The sequence below is a fragment of the Macaca fascicularis genome, chromosome 9 (genome assembly GCF_037993035.2).
Source record: "Macaca fascicularis isolate 582-1 chromosome 9, T2T-MFA8v1.1".
In the NCBI taxonomy this organism is placed as follows: domain Eukaryota; kingdom Metazoa; phylum Chordata; class Mammalia; order Primates; family Cercopithecidae; genus Macaca; species Macaca fascicularis.
In genome coordinates this window covers 123206284-123228251 of record NC_088383.1, presented here as the reverse complement: position 1 = coordinate 123228251, position 21968 = coordinate 123206284, and the positions used below count along the sequence as shown (strand labels likewise).

The following is a 21968-nucleotide window of genomic DNA, read 5'->3' as shown; positions in this document are numbered from 1 at the left end:
AAGACCAGCCTGGACAACATGGTGAAACCCCATCTTTACTAAAAATACAGAAATTAACTGGGTGTGGTGGCACACCCCGGTAATCCCAGCTACTCGGGAGGCTGAGGCAGGAGAACGGCTTGATCCTGGGAGGTGGAGGTTGTAGTGAGCCAAGATCACACCATCGCACTCCGGCCTGGGCAACAAGAGCAAAACTGTGTCTCGAAATAAAAAAAAAGATGTAATGTTAGTATCAGTAGCACATAAAATCAAACTCAAGGTAGAAACTATTAAGATACATGAAGATACTTTACATTGCTTAAGAAAACACAGGCTGGGCACAGTGGCTCATGCCTGTAACCCCAGCATTTTGGGAGGCCAAGGAGGGTGGATTACTTGAGGTCAGGAGTTCGAGACCAGCCTGACCAACATGGTGAAACCGTATTGCTACTAAAAATACAAAAATTAGCTGGGCATGGTGGTGCGCATCTGTAGTCCCAACTACTCGGGAGGCTGAGGCAGGAGAAGAGCTTGAACCTGGGAGCCAGAGGTTGCAGTGAGCTGAGACAGCGCCACTGCACTCCAGCCTGGGCGACAGAATGAGACTCTGTCTCAAAAACAAAAAACAAACACTCCAAGGAGATAGAGCAGCCAGGAATCTTTGAATCATTTAATGTTGTTTTGAGGTGTATAAAACAAAATTTGACTGAAGGAGAAGAAATTCAGTCCACTATGATTAGGGCGCATCTATCTTAGACAACTACTACTCAGACAGAAAACAAGCAATAGTAAAGACTGTATGAGTTAACAAACTTGACCTAATCGGGACTAATATAACCAATAACATTCCTTTTTTTCAATACTGAGTGTACACTGGACTGCAAAATCCATCTCGAATACAAAAAAACTAGTATCATACAGGCCACATTCACTCATCACAATACACACAAATCTCCATCTCAGATTATGCTTCACAGAGAATCAGCCTGCAATAGCCATGGGTGAAGGGTTTCTTTTGTTTAGTTTAAAAGTGGTTAAAACAATCACAAAGGAAATGATAGCAAACATAACCATGTGACAACGAAAACTTACCAAAATAGTACGCAGTCCAGGAAATACTATCACAAAGATGACAAATTTGATACCTTTTCAAAAGTGAGATAAATATTAAGAACCTCCAGATACTGTAGCAGACTCAAACACCATTCAACCTCTGATTTGCCAGCTAGAGTTAGCGACGATACTGGCCACAGAGTTCTCCTGAGGTGGCTTCTGAGAAAGCTCTTCCCTACCCTGCAGAAGAGGGACAGACGTGGCTAGCACAGTCCTTCACCCCTTTCTTCCTGCAACACGGTCCTGAGGCCTGGTGACTTATCACACGTTTTGTAATCAGGAAGTAATAAGCACAGCCTGAGGATGGTGAAGGAGAAGATGCAGAGCCAGGTGTGTCTGGCGGTTCCTTCACGTCGCCACTCCAGCTCTGGTTTGCCTATGCAGAGACACGCTGAGGCATCAAATAAGCTGTTATTTGCAGGCCAGTACAGTAAAATGAATGACAAAAAGGCATGAACAGAATGGAGAGGCAGATCAGCTCGTAAACATAAGGGGAAAAACATTCAACCCTATAGTTAAAAAAAATTCAAATTGAAGCAAGTATACATTTTCCACCTAGTGAGTGCAATTAAAACATTAAGCCACTCATTACTGAAGGGAGTATCAATTAATATGCTCTTTCTGGGAAGCAATTTAGAAATATATACGTATATACCTATGGGTTTTTAAAAAGCATTCCTAGCCACTGACTTGGTACCTCTACATCTAGAACTCATGCCATTGAAATAATCCTAAATACCAAAAAATCCTATATATAAAAACGTCCACCTAAAATAGCAAAAAAGGCCCGGACGCAGTTGCTCACACCTGTAATCTCAGCACTTTAGGAGGCTGAGGAGTGGTGGGTTCCTGTAATCCCAGCTACTCAGGAGGCTGAGGTGGGAGAATCGCCTGAACCTGGGAGGCAGAGGTTGTAGTGAGCCGAAATTGTGCCACTGCACTCTAGCTTGGGCAACAAAGCGAGACTGTCTCCAAAAAAAAAAAAAAAAAAAGTTAACTGTGATGCCTTTAATAGACAGACTATTACACTACCATTCAGAATCTTAGTTTCCAGAAACACTGTTAAAATGTCTATTAGAATGGCAAATGAGGCTGGGCGTGGTGGCTCACGCCTGTAATCCCAGCACTTTGGGAGGCTGAGGTGGGCGTATCACGAGGTCAGGAGATTAAGACCATCCCGGCTAACACGGTGAAACTCCATCTCTACTAAAAAATACAAAATATTAGCTGGGCGTGGTAGCGGGCACTTGTAGTCCCAGCTACTCAGGAGGCTGAGGCAGGAGAACGGTGTGAACCCAGGAGGCGGAGCTTGCAGTGAGCCCAGACAGCGCCACTGCAGCACTCCAGCCTGGACGACAGAGGGAGACCCCATCTCAAAAAAAAAAAAAAAAAAAAAAAAGAATGGCAAATGAAAAAGCAGAAAAAACCTGTATATTCAATACAATTATAACTGCAAAAGAAAATCAGAACTGCAGGTTAAAAAAAGATGAAACATATTACATTATAAATAACAATGAGTATTCCAGAGTAGGTGGGTTGATGAGGATATCTTTCTCACTACATTTTCCAAATTATATTGAATGAATCGTTTTTATAGATGAAAATATTTTTAAGACTGAAGTATCTAACAGTAAACCATTTTTCCAAAAATGTGGTAACTTAATTCTAAATCAAGTAAAGGATCACAGCAATATTTTAACCATAAAACTAGCGTACAGTTATCTTCTTAAGACACTGAGTTGGATCCTCAGTAGGCTGCTGTGTTACACCTGAGATAGTCTTTCATAACACTATCTTTATTTAGTAACTCAGGCTGCCAATCAATCTACAGTCAGCGCCTCACTACCCTGTATTAGTTACCTATAGACAGTTATATCTATCATTTATTTTAAGTTGCTTGAGTGCAGGAACTCTTATTTTTAAAAATCCAAACAAAAATACCTCTGATTTCCTGCAGTATCCACCATGGTGCTTTATAGAACTAGGCATTCAAAAGATATTCATATGATAAAAACTATTTTAAATGCACTATTGCACTGTTTTCATGCCAACCTGTTCACTGAAAATGACACTTGCTGTCTGAAATGACATCTGGCAGTCTTAAGTGATGTGCTTAAGTCTTAAGGACTTACCCTGTTCAGGAATTTTCGTTATAACACCCAGGGCAAACAGACATCTACACCTGTTCTGGGACCACAAACTTCTTGTTTCCTTTCATTTGGGACAGCCAATCGTGCTGCATTGGAACCATTTTCTAAAATGGTTCCCTTCCCAACTGTTGCTGCCCTGTAACCACAACCTTTCAAAAACATGAGACTCTTATACTGACATGACTCTCATAATGGAACACAGGATCCCAGACACAGGTTGGCAGCCCGTCAACAGGAAAGTCAGAATGTCCCTGACTTTGAACACTATTACCACTTATGCATTAGCTTTTGGAGCAGGTGGCCAGTACTACCGTGAATCCAGATAAAACATTCAGTCACCTAAAACCTTTTGGAATTTATTTTTAAATATGCAATTATCATACCATTACACGTACACTGATTTACAGTTTTATGAATGTAAGGCAGGCATAGACTTAGGCAGCCACCACAACTGGGATACAGAACAGGCTCTTAAGGGTGAAATATTTATTTATTTTTTTTTTTTGAAGCGTTGTCTCGCTCTGTTGTCCAAGCTGGAGTGCAGTGGCACGATCTCGGGCTCACTGCAACCTCTGTGTCCCGGGTTCAAGCAATTCTCCTGCCCCAGCCCTCCCAATTAGCTGGGACGACAGGCATGCCCCACCACGCCTGGCTAATTTTTGTATTTTTAGTAGAGATGGGGTTTCACGAGACTGGTCTCAAACTCCTGACCTTGTGATCTGCCGCCTCCGCCTCCCAAAGTGCTGGAATTACAGGTGTGAGCCACTGCACCCAGCCATAAATTTTTAACATTACAAAACACCAGTAAGACTGAGCATCTATTCCTACTTGGTTTCATCCTGTGTCAACCACTGGGAATATTTGAATCACAAGTAGGCAGGCCCTATGGCATAATACTCTGATTCCCAACCTCACGCTTTAGATTTGATACCCAGGTAAACAAATGTGACAGATTATTGCTGCAAAGGCCCTGAAACCACATGGGTTAACCTCACCCAGTTTTAAAATAAGTAATTTCCCCTATATACAATCTACTACTTTTACATGCTACTAGTGATAAAAACAGTATTTAATCATTCTGGAATCCACAGTATTTAAATGTTGATTCAGCTAACACAAAAGGTTAACTAGAAGGGTCTCAACATTTCTTTACGTTAGAGAGTACCTGACTTTCTTAGAATTGGGAATCACTGATGTACTAAAAAAGTAGTGAACTGAAAGTGACTCATTTCTATAGTGCTACAGGCAAAAATGAGGGCTCATATTTCTAGATCTCTTTGTTCTGTACTTCACGCTTTGAACCCACTAAGACCTGAAGCTCCCTAAGGGTAGACCCTCTCTTTTCTTTGGAATCCTACCGGTCCTCCCTGATGTTGCTGGGAGCTTCCTAAGATACAGTGGGGGTAAGTCATTTCTTTTCCCTCTAGGACACCACAGGCTAGAGTTCTTTTAACATTAAAAGTGCACGCAGAGATACTCAGCTGTCATTTTTTTCCTTCTCTAATGTTTGCTTTCATTTTCCTGGCAATCCTATGTATTCTGCAAGAACCATTCCAGTCAAAGAAAACACTCCGGTTTTGGCTGGACGCCGTAGCTCGCGCCTGTAATCCCAGCACTTTAAAGGCTGAAGTGGGTGAATCACCTGAGCTGAGGAGTTTGAGACCAGCCTGGCCAACATGGTGAAACGCTGTCTCTACTAAAAATACAAAAAGTAGCAGGGCATGGTGGCTGGTACCTGTAATCCCAGCTACTCGGGAGGCTGAGGCTGGAGAATCGCTTGAACCCAGGAGGCGGAGGTTGCAGTGAGCCGGGATTGCGCCATTGCACTCCAACCTGGGCAACAAGAGTGAAACTCCGTCTCAAAAACAACAGTAGCAGCAGCAGCAACAAAAAACACCCCGGCTTTGAAGAGAGAAAACGCAATGGTTCAGTAAAGCATGAGCTCTGAAGTTAGCCAGATAAGTCTCGTCTTCCTCATTTAGCCACACTATCTTGGGCAAATCACTTCATCTTTCTAGAAATCAGCGACTGTAAAATGCGGAGTGCAGTAGTTAACTTCCTCATAAATCCTAATCACGAGGATTAAATGAGAGACGAAGTAAATCACTTGGCTAGTACTTCAAGGGCTCGAAGGGCAGCTATTATTTCTGCTTTACTTTTATACCACTCCTACAAGCACAAAATTTCTTCCATTCCTGTGGAACCAGCTTGCAGGTTTAAGATGAAAATAATTTGAGGACTAAAGTATTTTTATTTCGTTATTCCTACAGATAAACAAGGGAGACGTGGGAAGCTGGAATAACTTACCAAACCCCTCAGGGCCAGCACCTTACACAGTTTAGATGAAAACGCAGGTCAGCCTCCACGGCCTTGGATTTTAGCACACAGCACCGTGCTGCTTCACTAAGGGAGCTGGAAGCATCAGTTCCCTTAGTTCAGAGGCCCAGCAGGGCTAACGTTATTTATAGCAAGGACCCCAGGGCCCAGAAAAGCTATTGGCACACAGCAGGCACTCCTTAAACAAACCAGCGCCAGCTGACCCACATCTAAGTGAATGCCCTAGCGCATCTTCCTTTCCTATAGGAGGAAAGTGGGGAAAAGAAAGTCTAGTGTTAATATTGTTTGTATCGCAGTTTTTAGTCAAACGAAGGCAGTGAATCCACATGCAAGTTTCTCTTAGAGAGAAGGTGAACGTTTGCATTTGAAGGAGTGATGCCCGGAAGTGCTATTTCCAAACTCATAGAGAATCCTCCCACACCAAACCCTCCAACTTTAGACCTGCCCTTCGCAGCCAAGGTTCCAAGTCTCCTCTCTCCACTTCCAGGCCCCTTGTACCCGCTCAACGCCCAACCTCAACGTCCAGCGCCCAACGTCTGGCCCTCAACGACCGAAGTCCCCTCCCTTCCCCTTCATGCAGGCTCTCTCCTCCCCTATACGCCTGGGAATCCTGACCTGGAAAGGGGCAAGAGGACCGCGGACCCGAACCTGTCTCTGCGGCCTGGCGGTGGTGGCGACTGCCTATGCTGGGAGCCCCGCCGCCTGGGATGCGCCCGGCACTCCCCTCGCCTCCAATCCCGACTGCGCCTTCCTGGCCCCGGCGCACGCCTGCGCACTCCGCGTCCACGTGCAACTCAATGTGCCCACGTGCTCCCTCCGCCTTCCCCGGAAGCGGCTTGTGCTCTAGTTGCAGGCTCAAAAAGTTCCTTTGCAGAAACTTTATTTTCTTCTAGCTTCTTCTAAAAAGATGTCTCTGGCAACGTCTTCGGCATATTTTGGGCGCAAAGATGCAGACTTTGTCCCCTTGAAGGTCACTTGGGTCGCCGTACCCACTTAAAAGTCTTCCAAGGTTTTCCAAATCAACTGCCTCTGCCTGGTCTTAGAAGTTAAACACACACGTGCTACTTTTTTTCTTTTCTTCCCGACTGAGGGCATGTGTTTATACCTGTTGGTGTTACTTAAATACAAGGTGTTTTTTTGTTTTTTTTTTTTTTTGCTATGGAACTTTCCTAACAATTTCATAGGAAGGGAACCCTTGTGTACCCTGTCATCTAGTTTCTAACTTATCGATTCATGGTTAATCTTGTCTACATCTGCACCCCAAGCACTCTTCCGGCAATGTTTTGAAGCAAATCCGAGAATTGTAAATGTGAGACAAAGTAGCAAACGTCCGCTTCTGGCCCCCAGCATAGTCCTCCCTCACTGTGAAAAAGCTTTGTTCATTGTGTTTGTCAGCATGATTTCAGACCGCCTGACTTAGTAACTTCTCAGCCCTCCAGAAGAATCCCTTGAAGAGTGCGTAAGCAGGATGGAACTCAGGTTCCCACCTCTCAGAATCACTGCATTTTTAGAAAAGATACATTCAGAGATCTAGCCTTTGCCTTTTTCTGTACATAATGGATAGGATTAATGATGATGCCTAGACTTACTCTCGCACCCAAACTTTGAAGAGATTTTTATCTTATATAGCTTCTGGGCACTTTTAATGTAACCCCTGGGCATAACCTCTACCACCTAATATTTAAAGTGTGCTGACACACTGCTTTGGAGTAGTTTAACAGAAATTTTCTGGGATCTCCCTGGTTGCAGTCCTCCGTAAGACTCTGAATAAAACTAACTTCAATTATTTAAAAGCCTGATTTTTTTTCTTTAGTTGATATACATTTTTAATACATTTTATTTTTTTAGAGCAGTTTCAGATTTACAGAATAGTGAAATTAAAGTGCTGGCTGGGCGTGGTGGCTCACGCCTGTAATCCCAGCACTTTGGGAGGCCGAGGCGGGCAGATCACTTGAGGTCAGGAGTTCGAGACCAGCCTGGCCAACATGGTGAAACCCCGTCTCTACTAAAAAAAAAAAAAATTTTTTTAAAAATTAGCCGGGTGTCATGGCGGGTGCCTGTAATCCCAGCTATTTGGGAGACTAAGGCAGGAGAATCGCCTGAACCTGGGAGGTGGAGGTTTCAGCAAGCAGAGATCATGCCACTGCACTCCAGCCTGGGCAGCAGAGGGAGACTCTATCTCAAAAAAAAAAAAAAAAAAGAAAGAAAGAAAAAGAAAGGAAAGTGCTGGACAAAGTTCTGACAGAAGTCACATCATTTCCCCTATTATTAGCATGGTCTATTAGCATGATACATTTGTTACAATTAAGGAATCAACATTGATACATTATTAATTAAAGTCCACCATTTTGATTTCCTTAGTTTTACCTACTGTCTCTTTTCTGATGCAAGATCTCATCAGGATATCATATTTCATTTAGTTTTCATAGACCCTTAGGCTCTTCTTGGCCATGCGACTTCCTTAGACTTTTTGTTTTGATGACCCTGACGTCAAGCTTCCAGGAGTACTGTCAGGCGTTTTGTAGGATGCCCTACTTTTGGAATTTATCTGATGTTTTTCTGCTGGTAGAGAAAGGAGTTATGGGTTATTGGAAGGAAGATCACAGAGGTAAAAATGCCATTTTTATTGCATCATATCAAGCGTACATCCTATGAATATGATTATGACAATTGATGTAGGACTTAGTCATCTGACTGTGGTAGTGTTTGTTAGGTCTTTCTACTATATTCTTTTTTTCCCCTACCCTTTTCATACTATACACTTTGGAAGGAAGCTATTATTTGAAGCCCACATTTAAGGAGTAGGGAGTTATGTTGTCCCTCTTTGAGGGTGCAGTATCTACAGAAATTATTTGAAATTCTTCTGCACGGGAGATTTGTCTCTTCTCCATTTACTAATTTAATAATGGACTCATGGATATTTATTTTATACTTTTATAATCCAATACTACTGTATTTCCTTGCTCAGATTTTTCCAGCTTTGGCCACAGGGAGCTCTTTCGGTTGGTTTGTGTTCTTTCACATGCTATCATCAGGTGGTATTTTATTTGTTAAGCACTTTATTACTTTCTGGGATATTGTATCCTTTTCATCCAAAAATATTGTAAGTGGGTGTCTTTGAGATTACCACTTTTAAGTAACATCACCAAAACTTATCCCAACTTTAAAAACAGTAATTTCTCTTGCTTTCCTTTCCTTTCTCCTTTTTCTCCTTTCCTGTCCTTTCCTTTCTCTCTGACAGGGTCTTGCTCCCAGACTATAGTGGCACAGTCATAGCTCACTGCAGACTTGAACTGCTGGACTCAAGCTATCACCCTGCCTCAGTAGCTGGGATTACAGGTGTGAGCCATAGTGCCTGGTCATAATTTCTTAATATCATAAAATTAATACTAAACATTTCCAGATACCTCAAATGTTATTTTTTAATTTTCTTTTTAGAGATCGGATCCCACTGTGTTGCCCAAGCTGGTCTCAAACTCCTGAGCTCAAGCAGCCCACCTTGGCCTCCCAAAGTGCTAGGATTAGAGGTGTGAGCCACCACACCCAGCCATTCAAGTGTTAAATTGTTGATATGTTCAAATCAGGATCAAAACATCCTGTATTTGCACTCAGTGATTTATTTTTAAAAGGGGTTTCTCTTTCAATCCTGTACTTCTCTTGCAATTTATTTATTACAGTAACTGCAGAGGTTTTTTTTTGTTTTGTTTTTTTCTTTTCCCCCATTCAATTTTGTTGATTGCATCCCCCTGGCAGGAATACGTCACAGGTGGTGGTGTGATTCTCTATTGCAGCATTTCAGAAAATACACAGTATGTAGTGGTTTCACTTTGGAGGATATTAAGATTGATCTAGTAGGTTCAAGTGGTGTCAGCCCCATCCATCCATTACAATGCGAAGCTTCCTATCATTTTTTCATCTAATGGTTCTAGATTCACAGATGATCATTACCTAGATCCATAAGTTCGTCAGGGTTTGCATAATGGTGATCATCTATCTTTCTTTCTGCAATTAGTACATGGAGTTCTATAGAGAAGAACTTCCCCACATTGACTATCTCATTGACATTCAGTTTGCAGCAGGAAAGGTAGGATGAATGCTTGATTCTTTACCTTTATCAGTTCTCAGATTGTAATGACTCGTTGGCATCTTTCCAAGAGGGTCAATGACATTAAAAAAAATAAATGCACTCACTGATTTTTTACAGAATGTGTAACCCATTGCTGTTATCATTTTTGAATACTAAATTTGTCCTGTTTGAGAAGTTGCAGCATCTTTGAACTGCCTTCTGAGTCTTTTGGGCACAGTTCATGTTATCTTTGCTTTCTTCCTTGCTTTCTGCTACAACCAACATGTCCTAGGCTATCTTGCATATTTCTTGCCCCTACTGAGAATCAGCACTTAACCTCCAAGAGGAGCCAAAGTAACTTTTTCTGGGAAATGCTATTTAGAGATCATAATCTGGAGAACAGGAGTGTGCAATGGGTTGGTCACTGTTCTAGGAGTTTTCAGTGGACACACCTTTTTTTCATGAAAAAAATGTACCATGAGTTAATTCTCATTTTTGTAAATTCAAATATAGGATTGCAGAATTTTAATGTAATGTCTTTGGTTTATATTTGTGTATCTTTTATAGTGAAAAACTTGGTTCACAAAGATACTTTATACTAATTATAAATTCATGAATATTCAGAAGTAGCAATACCAATGTTATTACTGACAAGTACTGAAAACAGCTTAAGATTTCTTCAGTTTTTTCCCCTTGGATTAATGTCTCCCTAGGAAGGTTTGGTCGATTTGTTTTAAAGTCAAATCATTCATTTTCTGTGACAAGACACTTTAACTGCAAAATGTGCTTCATTCAATGTAGTACCTTCATTTAAGGAGTGAGGTGCCATTACACCTCCGTGTGTGTGTTTTGCCAACAGTATCGAAGAAATTTAACAGAGCAGTAGTAAGTTTTGCTTTACAAACTCTTACATTGCAGAATCGTCTGAATTAGCTATTTTCATTCATGTGATGTGTGTAAGTCCTAAACCAAAGAACACTGTTTCTCCGGACTGAGGAGGTTTGCAAAACCTCCAGAGACTGAACTGCTGACCTTCCTTCTCTGGCTCCGGGGAGGCAACTGTACCCAATACACTTTTTGTTGCCATGCTGCGTGCCAGGTTACCCAGCCGCGAGAGGACACTTCCTACCATCAGTGCGCTCAGTCCGGAGCCAGAGACGAAGGCACCAGCAGTTTATTATTAAACAATGGTAGCAGCGCCACGCTGAAGACACGAACGCGCTCTTGTGGAACCCCCCGAGGTCTCCCCCAGGGCTGAATCGTCGACCTGGCAGGTAGCCTGCACCAGCCGATTCCGCCCACGTAAGGTGCAAGGTTTACACACCAGAGCCGGGAAGCCACCAATTTCAAATTCTCTTTAATTGCTTTATGTCCCTGACTCATGCAGGCCAAAGGGTGAGGAGGAGTAATAGCCAACAAGAGCGTCCTGCGGAAAGAAACAACCTGCGTGGTTCGGAAGGAGCGTAAGAGGAAGGACAATACCAAGGGGCAGGAGAGTCGGCTTTCCAGGTCGCGGGGGCGTGGGTGCCCAGCCCGGTTGAGTGCGGGGCGGGGCCTCCCGGGCGGCGAGGTGGGAGGTGAGCCCCGCCGGCCCCGCCTACTGCAGACAGGTTACCCAGGACCTCAAGGTGTGCCGCGTCACCCCGCCCGCGCTGCGTTGATTGGTTCCTCCAGGGAGCCCCCGCCCCCTCAGCTGTAACCGGGCCGGCTTCAGCGTCGCCGCCATCTTTGTTGATGTGTCAGCTCCGCAGGGGCTTGGGGAAACCGCGGCTGAGGGAGTGAGGCGTCGGCTGTTTCTCACCGCGGTCTTTTCCTCCCACTCTTGACTGGTCGGACCCCGTTATGGAAAAGTTGGCCCCTGAGCCACAGCTCCAGCAGCCTCGTTAGGGTGTGGCCTGAGGCTTGGAGAAGTGGGGTGAGTGTCTGAGGGGTGCTCGGGGCAGACCGGGGAGTCGCGGTCGCGGTGCGGTGGGGCTGCCAGCCTTCCGCTCCTTCCTCAGGTCCCAGGGCGGGGGCGAGGGCGAGGGCTTGGTCGAACCGGCTGCCCGCCGGGCTCCTTCGAGGGCATGGAGGAAGGGGAGGGCTGGGGAACGAGTTTCAAGCCCCTTCCTCTCCCTGCCTTCCTTCTTCGGTTCCGGGACCTTGGAGGTGGCGAAGAGGAGTCAGCGGGGGTTGTGGGGGCTATGCCTCGAGAGTGTCTGAATTCGAGCCCTTTGCCTGGGCTGCGTGTGAACTGCAGCCAAGCCCCACCTGCTCGAGAATCTTTCCTAGACTCAGTCGCCGATTTCGCTTTTCGTCTGGAGTTGACCATATGTGGGTGTTCTATGTTTACTGTTGTGATGACTTGTTACCCTCTTCCAAACACTTCCATTACTGTGATTCTAAGTTCCTTAGAAATGATTCTTTGGAGTGTGGATACTGTTCTTTATGTGGTCTTTCAAGGACATCAAGGCATTTCATAAACCTTGATTGGTAAGGACGGGGTTTCAAATTTATGTCTCCATCAGTAGTGAAAAATGGTAAAAACAAAACGGAAACCCTTCCCCGAGTCCCTAAAGTAGCAATCTTGGGAAACAGTGCAGGTGTGATTATTGCTTAGCTGTTAACAGTTTAACAACTTCAGCTAATATTCCCGTCTTGATTTTGTTTAGAGGAAAAAGTCCTGGATTTGGAGTCAGAACATCTGGATTAGAATCCTACTTCTTTCACTTGATAATCTTGTTACCTATGGGAATCAGAAGAGAGAATATAGTAAAAATACGCAGTACAGTCCCAGGTACTTGGCCGTTTTCTCTGCATGTGTGTCATGTTCCTTTGATGCCCAGCTTTTTGTTTCTTCCAAAACGATAGGCCGGGTGTTGTCTTCTAATGTGTGCAGTAAATTAGAGTTTCAGGAGGTGGGGTGGTAGTCATTCAGAAGAAATTAATCTGCTATTATCTAGGTATGCTAAATAGGTAGGTGTGGCTTTCTCAGCGACTAACTACACCTTAATATTTACCTAAGTGTTAATCTCGTGGGAAGGATTCAGGTTCTAGAGAGATTGATAGTGAAACTGAACTATCTCTGTGTGTAATGTACACTGTTCCCTGTGTAACTTCAATTATTTTTCCAACATTACACAAAAAAAAAACAGTAGTGATTGGCCAGGTTCATTTTTCTGTTTTATTTTTGGTCTTTTCATGTTATTTTTAATTCAGTGAAGATATTAGATCACGAATCTTTCAGTATTAAGAATTAAAACTTCTTTTTACAGCATAATAGGCAAACGTATAATTACTGAAGATTCTCCCTGGAAATGCATAGATTGTGTTTATTTTTTTAAAGGCCCTGTTAAATTCAGAATAACTGCATATAAACTTAAGGTTTCTTTAAACAGTGGAGATTGCATAGTGTGTCATTGGCTTTTGAGTCCTCTTTATTGCTAACGGAAAGGGTTGACTGGTGTGTATCACAGTGACCACTCTGACCTTTTAGTTCTTTCACCCATAAACTAAAGAGTTGTTCTTTAATGCTATGCGGTGACAGCATAGCTGATGATGATTGCTTAGTATGTTCAGTTTAGAAACATCTATTTGCAGCTTTATGCTGACATCACGGAGTGAAGATAAAAGCGTTGCAGTATACTGACTCTAGGGAAGAGACAGTAGGTTGAAGCACAAAGCAGCTTTATTTGGAGATTTAGAAAATAATCTTTCCCTTTGAAGAAGGACTAGTAATCTGCACTAGTTTCTCAAATTCATGCAACAGTTTCGTGTTAAAGTAAGAATCCTTACTCTGAAATTTTTTTTTTATTTTAGTAAAACTTAGGTTTTTCTTTTATCTCTACCTTAAAATAACTAAAGCTGGTTCTTCAGTTTCTCATAAACATATCATAGAGTTTACAGTATTGCAAATGTTATACTTAGTATTCATTTTAGGGGCAGCAGTGAGAGCATAGATAATTTAATCTATTGTTTCAAACTGCTTTGAACTTTCTTAGCTACTGAGATTTTAAAAATGTATTTGGGCTAAAAAGTAAAAAAAAAAAGGGCAAATACTGAGATGAAGGGATAGTAGACACAAAGTGGAAATCAGCCCCAGCATAGTTTTGATTGGATTGTGAGTTTATTAACATTTGTCTATCATTAAGACACATGAACTGATAGTTGTAGGATTATGTAGACTATGTAATGTGTACCACACTTAACTACAGTTGACTATCAGTTCATGTTTTTAATAAACTAGAGCACACCAAATTAACCAACCCTGGCCAAAGGTGGTTTCAAAATTTAAACATTAACCCAAACTTTTTAATATAATGCAGGCTTTTAACTTGAAAAAAAATTTTTTAAAAGATGTTAGCCTTCGTTTTGTTTAGTTTTTTGAGACAAGATCTCAATCTGTCACGCAGGCTGGGGTATAGTGGTATGGTCATAATTCACTGTAGCCTTGACCTGGGCTCAAGCAATCCTCTTGCCTTAGCCTCCTGAGTATCTAGGACAACAGGCACAGGCCACCATGCTAATCTTTTTAATTAAAAAATATATATTATTATTTTTTATAGACCAGGTCTTGCTGTGTTTCCCAGGCTGGTCTCTTAATTCTTGGCCTCGTTTCATCCTCCCATCTCGGCCTCCCAAAGTGCTGGGATTACAGGTGTGAGCCACCTGTAAAGGAAGGCTTGAGAGCCTTCCTTTTTGAAAAAGGAACAGATTTTTTTTTTTACCTTTATTCGTTTTCAGATTTGGAAGAAAATTAGCTGATAATACTTTTCGTGTTTTCTTCGACTCATTGAAGTGCAAGTGCAGTCTTCAAATTAGATTTCTATATTAGTAGGCAATTATTTCTGATAACTTTCTGCTTTAGTATTTTAAAGTATTTATAGGAGATATGTAAAATTACTGAGCTGATATGACATATATGGCGTAACTTGACAATGTGAACCATGATGTAGCCACCGACCCTCTTTTTCATAGAATTTTGATGGACCATAATTTCTCTTTGTGCTGTTACCCTATCACAGGATTTGGTACTATTTGGGAGTTGGTGGAGTTTGGGGGTCTTCCCCCTTCTATCGCTCCATTCTGTTCTTTAGAGAACATCTTTTTGTGTGTGTCTGTGTGTGATATAATGCATATATCATAAAGTTCTTGCCTTGCGCCTTGGGTGTAAAGCTGAACATACCCCCACGGGGAAAAATAACCGTGGTCTCACAAAACAAACTTTTCAAACTGGTGAACTAAAGGAAACTTTCTTATTCTAGTGCTATGTTTCACTTAAAGGAAATTCAGTATATTACAGTTAAATTTGTGCCAACCATGGTGGCTCACATCTGTAATCCCAGCACTTTTGGGGGGTTAAGGTGAAAAGATTGCTTGATGCCAGTAGTTTGAGATCACCCTGGGCAACATAGCAAGACTCCATCTCTACAAAACATTTTTAAAAATTAGCTGGGTTTGGCGGCATGTACCTGTAGTCCCAGCTTCTTAGGAGCCTGAGGTGGGAGGATCAGTTGAGCCCAGGAATTTGAGGCTGCAGTGACCTCTGACTGCACTCCAACCTGGGTGACAGAGCAAGACTCTATCTCTAATAATAAAATAAAAAATTAAATTTTACCCAAAAGCTTAATAGGATGTGACTACTTTAAAAATCATTTCTTCCTTTTTGTGGAGCTTACGGTGTTTTTTCAAATAGCCCCCTCGGTTTTTATCTTTTAAAAGCAGAATTTTATCTGCATAAATTCACCTTGTATGAAACTTAAGTGTCAGATATTTTCATCACGTGAAACAACATTTTCATGTTTCTTACACAAGTTCTTTTCCATCCTATTATTCTGTTTTTAAAAAGCTAAGTTAAAAATATTAACTGGGTAAGGTGGCATGCACCTGTAGTCTTATCTACTTGGGAGGCTTAAGTGGGATGATTGCTTGAGCCCAGAAGTTTGAAGCTGCAGTGAGCTATGATTGAGCCACTGCATTCCAGCCTGAGTGACAAAATAAGACCCTATTTCTAAACATAAATAAATAAGTAAATAGCTAGCTAGCTTTATCCAGAAAGTTTGTCTTTTAAAGTTAATTATTTATCAAAAATCAGTTATTTGGGGGTTGTGAGCAGGTTACATTGAACTGTGTGGATGCTTTTTTGATTTGATTTTAGTTCTGACATTAATTGCAATATCAAAATCTTGATAGAACTAGTCAGAAAGATGTTATTCTTTTGTTTATGCTGCTTTCAAGGTGTTTTTGGAGAATACATTAAAGCTCTTTTGATGTAGGTACTTTTCCTACAAAGGACAGTAAGCCATTATATTGAAGAACAGGAGTGGTCTCAAGGTCAGTTTGCTTAATGGATATTACTTGAGAAGTATACAGCTGGTATTATTTAAGAATGGTATGGGCTGGGCGCAGTGGCTCATGCCTGTACTCCCAGCACTTTGGGAGGCTGAGGCCGGCGGATCGCTTGAGGTCAAGAGTTCAAGAGAGCCTGGCCAACATGGTGAAACCTCTTACTAAAAATACAGAAATTAACTGGGCGTGGTGGCACACCCCGGTAATCTCAGCTACTCGGGAGGCTGAGCGGGAGAATCGCTGGAACCCAGGAGGTGGAGGTTGCAGTGAGCCAAGATGGCACCACTGCCCTCCAGCCTGGGTGACAGAGTGAGACTCCATCTCAAAAAAAAGAATGGTACTGCAGTTTATAATTTAAAAATTTATAGTCTGTGAATGAAGCCAGATTTCTCTTAATAGACTTAAAACACTTACACATTTCTTTCTTAGCTTCTGATGGAGCCCTGGCAAACCTTAAAGTTAAAATACTGTAACATTAAATACTGTAGAATTCATAATACTTTAGTGTTTATTGGCAGTAAAATACGAGAATAAAATGAGGATTTCTGTTTTATTCACTGCCATGTTCCCAACACTTAGAATAGTGCCTGCACATATTAATAGATGTTCAATATGTATTTGGTAAAAATGAACATCTAGTTTGGAAATGTGTTTCTTAGTACCTTCGTATGAGACTAGTTGTTTGATAACCTGTTACTGAGTGTGAGTTTGTAATCACCTCACAGGTTCTTGCCTACTGCACAGATAGAGGCAGTTTACTGAGATAGCAGTATTGCAATAGAGAAGGTTTAATAAATGCAGAGCGCCAGCCAAGTAGTAGTAAGAAGTTAATTACTCAAATCAATCTCCCTGAAAATTAGGAGACTAGAGTTTTTTAAGGATAATTTGGTGGGCAGGGGGCTAGGGAATGGGGAATGCTAATTGGTTGGGTCGGGGATGACTCATAGGGGGTTGAAGCTGTCTTCTTGTGCCAAGTTACAAGACCAGTTGAGCCAGTTTAGTGGTCCAGGTGGCAGGCACCAGCTGGTGCATCAAAATGCAGGGTCTGAAAAATACCTCGAACACCAATCTTAGATTTTACAAACAATAGTGATGTCGTATATAGGGGCAATATTTGCAGTTTATCAAATAAACCTAAATTTTTTGTTGTTTATACTGCTAATTAGAAAAACAGGAAATGGAACCAAAAGACAGTGTTTTCATTTATATGGTTCTTGTGTGAAAATAATTTTGTAGAAATGTGAGTTCTTTCATTAAAAAATAAGTTCCAAAGTGGGTAATGGTTGACTTTAAGGCAAGTAAAAGTTGTTTCTTGACCAGTTGCCTACAGCTGATGAGCTCCAGTAAGAGCGAAACCAGTTCTCACCACTGAAATGTTTTCGAAGTGTGAATTGGTCCTGTAGTACTGTGTCAGAAACAGAAACAACTCTAGGGGAGAAAAGGTACTTGAGTTAAAAGAAATTTTGTGACTGTACTGTATTAAATACAGTTTCTTCTAATGAGTAAGAGTTGCTAAAAGGTATTGTAATCTATAATTGTAATTACTATATATATATATTTTTATATATATATATGAGTGTAAATTTGCTTTGTACAAGCACTTCTTTGTTTTAGAGACCTAGTCTCACTCTTGTTCAAGCTGGAGTGCAGTGGTGCCATCATAGCTCATTGCAGCCTTGAACTCCTGGACTCAAGTGATCCTCCCACCTCAGCTTTCTGAGTAGCTGGGAATACAGGTACATGCCACCATGCCCAGCTAACTTTAACAAATTTTTTTTTTGTAGAGATGAGGTCTTGTTATGTTGCCCAGGCTGGTCTCAAACTCCTGATCTCAATCAGTCCTTCCACATCAGCCTTCTAAGGTGTTGGGATTACACACTGCAACCCGGATGTACCAGCACTTCTTAAAATAATCTTACAAATGAATGTCTTGTTTTACATCCTTCCCCTTTAGTCTACTACCTGCCATTCTATCCTTAGTAGCCTCGATGACGGCTCCCCTTTTACCCCATGCCCCTCTCCCCTCAAAAAACTTGAATAGCAACCAAATTGGCCTTCATCAATATTGTCAACTGGAGGCCTACATGAGGACTCAGCCAACTCTTTTTCTTCTGGTTAATTGTGGACATAATCAAGTTCATCGCTTTTCCCCCCCATCTGCTGCCATTCTTGTGCAGCTATTTATGGTGATGGCTTTGTTGCATATATACACATAGACCATTGTTAACCCCCTCCTTTTCCTTTGGCTGCCAAACAGTATTCATTTGAGCATCATCAGAAGGTGTGCAAGCGGCCAGGTGCAGTGGCTCACGCCTGTAATCCCAGCAGTTTGGAAGGCCGAGGTGGGCGGATGACGAGGTCCAGAGACACCATCCTGGCCTACATGGTGAAAACCCCCTATCTTACTAAAAATACAAAAATTAGCTGGGCATGGCGGCTTGTGCCTGTAATCTCAGCTATTTGGGAGGCTGAGGCAGGAGAATGACTTGAACCAGGGAGTCGGAGGTTGCAGTGAGCCGAGATCGTGCCACTGCACTCAGCCTGGCAACAGAATGAGACTCTGTCTTTACAAAAATTAAAATTAAAAAAAAAAACAACAGCTTGCAAGCTAAGTAGTTATCACATGCCAATTTACATGATTTTCTAAAGGTCATGAGCATATTGCTGAGAGAAGTTACAGAAAGTACTTGCCTTTTGAGGTTAATCTGAGTCTTCCTTAATTTACAGGAGAAGGATATATAAAACAGATTCTAAGCTTGGGTAACCAAATAAACAGCTTTTTAAGTATAGATGAATATCCAGCAGGGTGACACATTTTTGTTTTTCTGTACTGTCTTGCACATTGTCATCTTACAACCTGTTTTCCATCCACTGAATGCTGTTTGCTCCCTAGATCACTGTGTAAACCCGGTTGACCCCACCTTCATTTTTATAACCACTGAAGAGCATTTGCAAAAATGCATGTAAATGTAGTAGAGAACATGTTTGTTAGATATATTATTACTATTATATTGCATGAGACTTTAGAGTTTGATTCAGTTCAGAATGAGGTTCCATCTTCATGCAAGTACAAAGATCATTAAAAGGCTAAAGCTGCCTCGTCAAAAAGGTCACAAGAAAGGCTCTATGTGCTTGATGAGTATAAATGCAGTGTTTTTTAATTTACCCTGAGAGACTATTTTTGTACTTGTGATGAGAGAAAATTTGGAGGAAGATGTGACGTTAGAATTGGTCCTTTAAACATAGGCTTTAGATAGACCTAAGGGAAGAACATTCTAGTTGAGAACAAAGCCATTGAAATGTTAATATGCAAATTGGGGGAATCTTTGAGTTAGATTGGTTGGGCTAGTGAAGTATAGTGAAGTGCCAGGATTTCAGGAATGTGTTGAGAGATAAGAATGGAAAAGTAGTACAACTGGTTTACTGAGGAATCTTAAATCTGGGGTATAAACATGAAATGGTTTTATTTTTTCCTTACTAGGTCTCCAGTCATACAGTGTAAAACACTCCTAACCTCTGTACTTTCTTCTGAAGTGCAGTCCTTTTAAGAATCTCTTAGTCTGATGTAACTATTACGCCACTTTTGGCTACTACAAAAAACTTATTCCAGAAATTAAGACAGGTTCTAGCCATTAAAATAAAAGAAATGAAGTCACAAACTCATTGTTTTCTCTGAAGAAAAGTTGAAGCTGTTCCCAGCTGCTTGGCATGAGGAGGTGTAATTTGACTCAAAGACGTGCTCCTTCTCCTTATTATTTTTTTATTGTTTTTGAGACAAAGTGTCTCACTCTGTTGCCCAGGCTGGAGTGCAATGGCACGATCTCGGCCCACTGCACCCTCCACCTCCTGGGTTCAAGCAATTCTTCTGCCTCAGCCTTGTGAGTAGCTGGGATTACAGGCACCCACTGTCATGCCTTGCTAATTGTTTTTTGGTTTTTTGAGACAGAGTCTTGCTCTGTCTCCCAGGCTGGAGTGCAGTGGCGCAATCTTGGCTCACCGCAACCTCTGCCTTTCGGGTTCAAGCAGTTCTCTGCCTCAGCCCTGTGAGTAGCTGGGATTACAGGCGGCTGCCACCACACCCAGCTAATTTTTGTATTTTTAGTAGAGACGGGGGAGTTTCACCATCTTGGCTAGGCTGGTCTTGAACTCCTGACCTCGTGATCCGCCCGCCTTGGCCTCCCAAAGTGCTGAGATTACAGGTGTCAGCCACCACACCCAGCCCACAAGTTATATCTTAAAGTGAGTTACTTTGGGTGAGGTAATGTAGGTGGCAGTGCCTCTGAGAATTATTTTATTTTGTCCTAGATTTTGGAATGCAGAGTACTTACGAGGTCTTTTATTTACTCCCTTTTTTTCTATTGTCTAAACCAAGCTTTTAATACTAGTGTGTACTTCGGCTTGGTTATAAAATACCTGCAGCAAGATAATGATAATTTGATTGTTCAGAAACATTATTTATACAGAGAGGTAGAGTATTTAGGCCAATGGCTCTATTAATTGATGCCCCAGAGGGCAGTCTAGAAATTAGCATATTTAACAAGCTGGTCTGCTTTTCCTTTCTTACACTTATTCCTCCCATTTTTGAGATTCCTAGACTAATATTTCTCAAATACTAGTGTTACCATTTCTGTGCTTACAAGTTTTAATTGAACAAATATTTGAGAACCCACTATGTGCTAGAAACTCTGCACTATAATTAAGTATACAAGTCTATTCTGATTTACCATTATTTGTTCTTAACAAAATTCACTCCTGCTTAGCCTTTTATGGAGTCTACCTGACCAGTCTTCTCTCTCTCTTTTCATCATCCTCTGATAACCACCTTTATCCCAGCCTGATGTAATCATACACGTTTTGTTACTTAAAAATTTAGTGTATCTCTCCATTAGTTTTCCATTAGTTTATATCTCATGTATAAACTAGAGGTATTTTCCATTAGTGTATCTCTCATCTGGAATTATTGCTCTGTTATTTCTGTCAAAACTGTGATCTGCCCACTTTTTAATCTAACCTCACATGGTTTCAGTAACTCATGACCTTGTACATGCTTTGTTGATACCTGACGAAAGAAGTCAACAATTTTTTTTTAATCAAGATTGTGGAAATATTTTATAATTATATGTTGTAGGATAATATTTGAAGATGACTAATTTTCATAAAATGGCTAGAATAGTAACCTCCATAAGCAATTTAAAAATATATTCTAGGCTGGATGTGGTGGCTCACCCCTGTATTCCTAGCACTTTGGGAGGCCAAGGCAGGTGGATCACCTGAGGTCAGGAGTTTGAGACCTCTCTTACTAAAAATACAAAAAATTAGCCAGGCGTAGTGGTGGGCCCCTGTAGTCTCAGCTACTCAGGAGGCTGAGGCAGGAGAATTGCTGGAACCTGGGAGGCAGAGGTTGCAGTGAGCCAAGATCTCACCATTGCACTCCAGCCTGGGCAACAATAGTGAGACTCTGTCCCCCCAAAAATATATATATATGTGTGTGTGTGTGTGTATATATGTGTATATATGTGTGTGTATACATATAGTCTAACTTTGTCAAATTAATTTTTAAAATTGTTTTTAATTGACCTAGGCAGTGCATATGGGCTCCATTTTATTTGTACTGGACATTGTTTTTTTCCTGAAGAGAATGTTTGAAAATCACCATAGTACTTGGTAAATTCCTGCCTGGATGGAAAACTAATTTCTACCGGGGATTCTTTATACCCTGACTTCATTATGGCTCAAATCTAGATCTCTGGGCTATAGATAGTTGTGTCTTGTTATTTAGGTTTCCTTCTCAGTAAATTTTTATCTGCTTTAATGTGCATTGTTTTGTTATCTTGGTTTGTGATTTCTCTTCTAGTGCTTTTATTGGTGTATTATTTCTCCAGTGTTTTCTTACAGATTTATGAGGTAGTCTTTTTTTCTTTACAGAGCTGAAGGAATTCTCAGCATTCTTTGGCACTCATCTTCTAGTTGCTAGCGTTACTCCTTACCTAACATCT

General features: G+C 41.4%; 2 protein-coding genes across 6 annotated transcripts in view; one reads left to right on the top strand and one right to left on the bottom strand.

Moving 5' to 3' along the window:
* Positions 1–6322, bottom strand: part of TDRD1 (tudor domain containing 1) — a 52327-nt gene extending 46005 nt beyond the window's left edge. For both annotated transcript variants that reach the window (XM_074002773.1, XM_015456715.4), the window contains exon 1: positions 6195–6322. The gene's annotated coding sequence lies outside the window, so the exon portion shown is untranslated. The remainder of the gene's footprint in view (positions 1–6194) is intronic.
* Positions 6323–11351: 5029 nt separating this feature from the next.
* CCDC186 (coiled-coil domain containing 186) overlaps positions 11352–21968 on the top strand; it is a 54552-nt gene continuing 43935 nt past the window's right edge. For 2 of the 4 annotated variants that reach the window (XM_045361582.2, XM_074002772.1), the window contains exons 1-2: positions 11352–11560; positions 12297–12421. The gene's annotated coding sequence lies outside the window, so the exon portion shown is untranslated. The remainder of the gene's footprint in view (positions 11561–12296; positions 12422–21968) is intronic. The other 2 variants (XM_045361580.2, XM_045361583.3) reach the window with 1 other exon arrangement.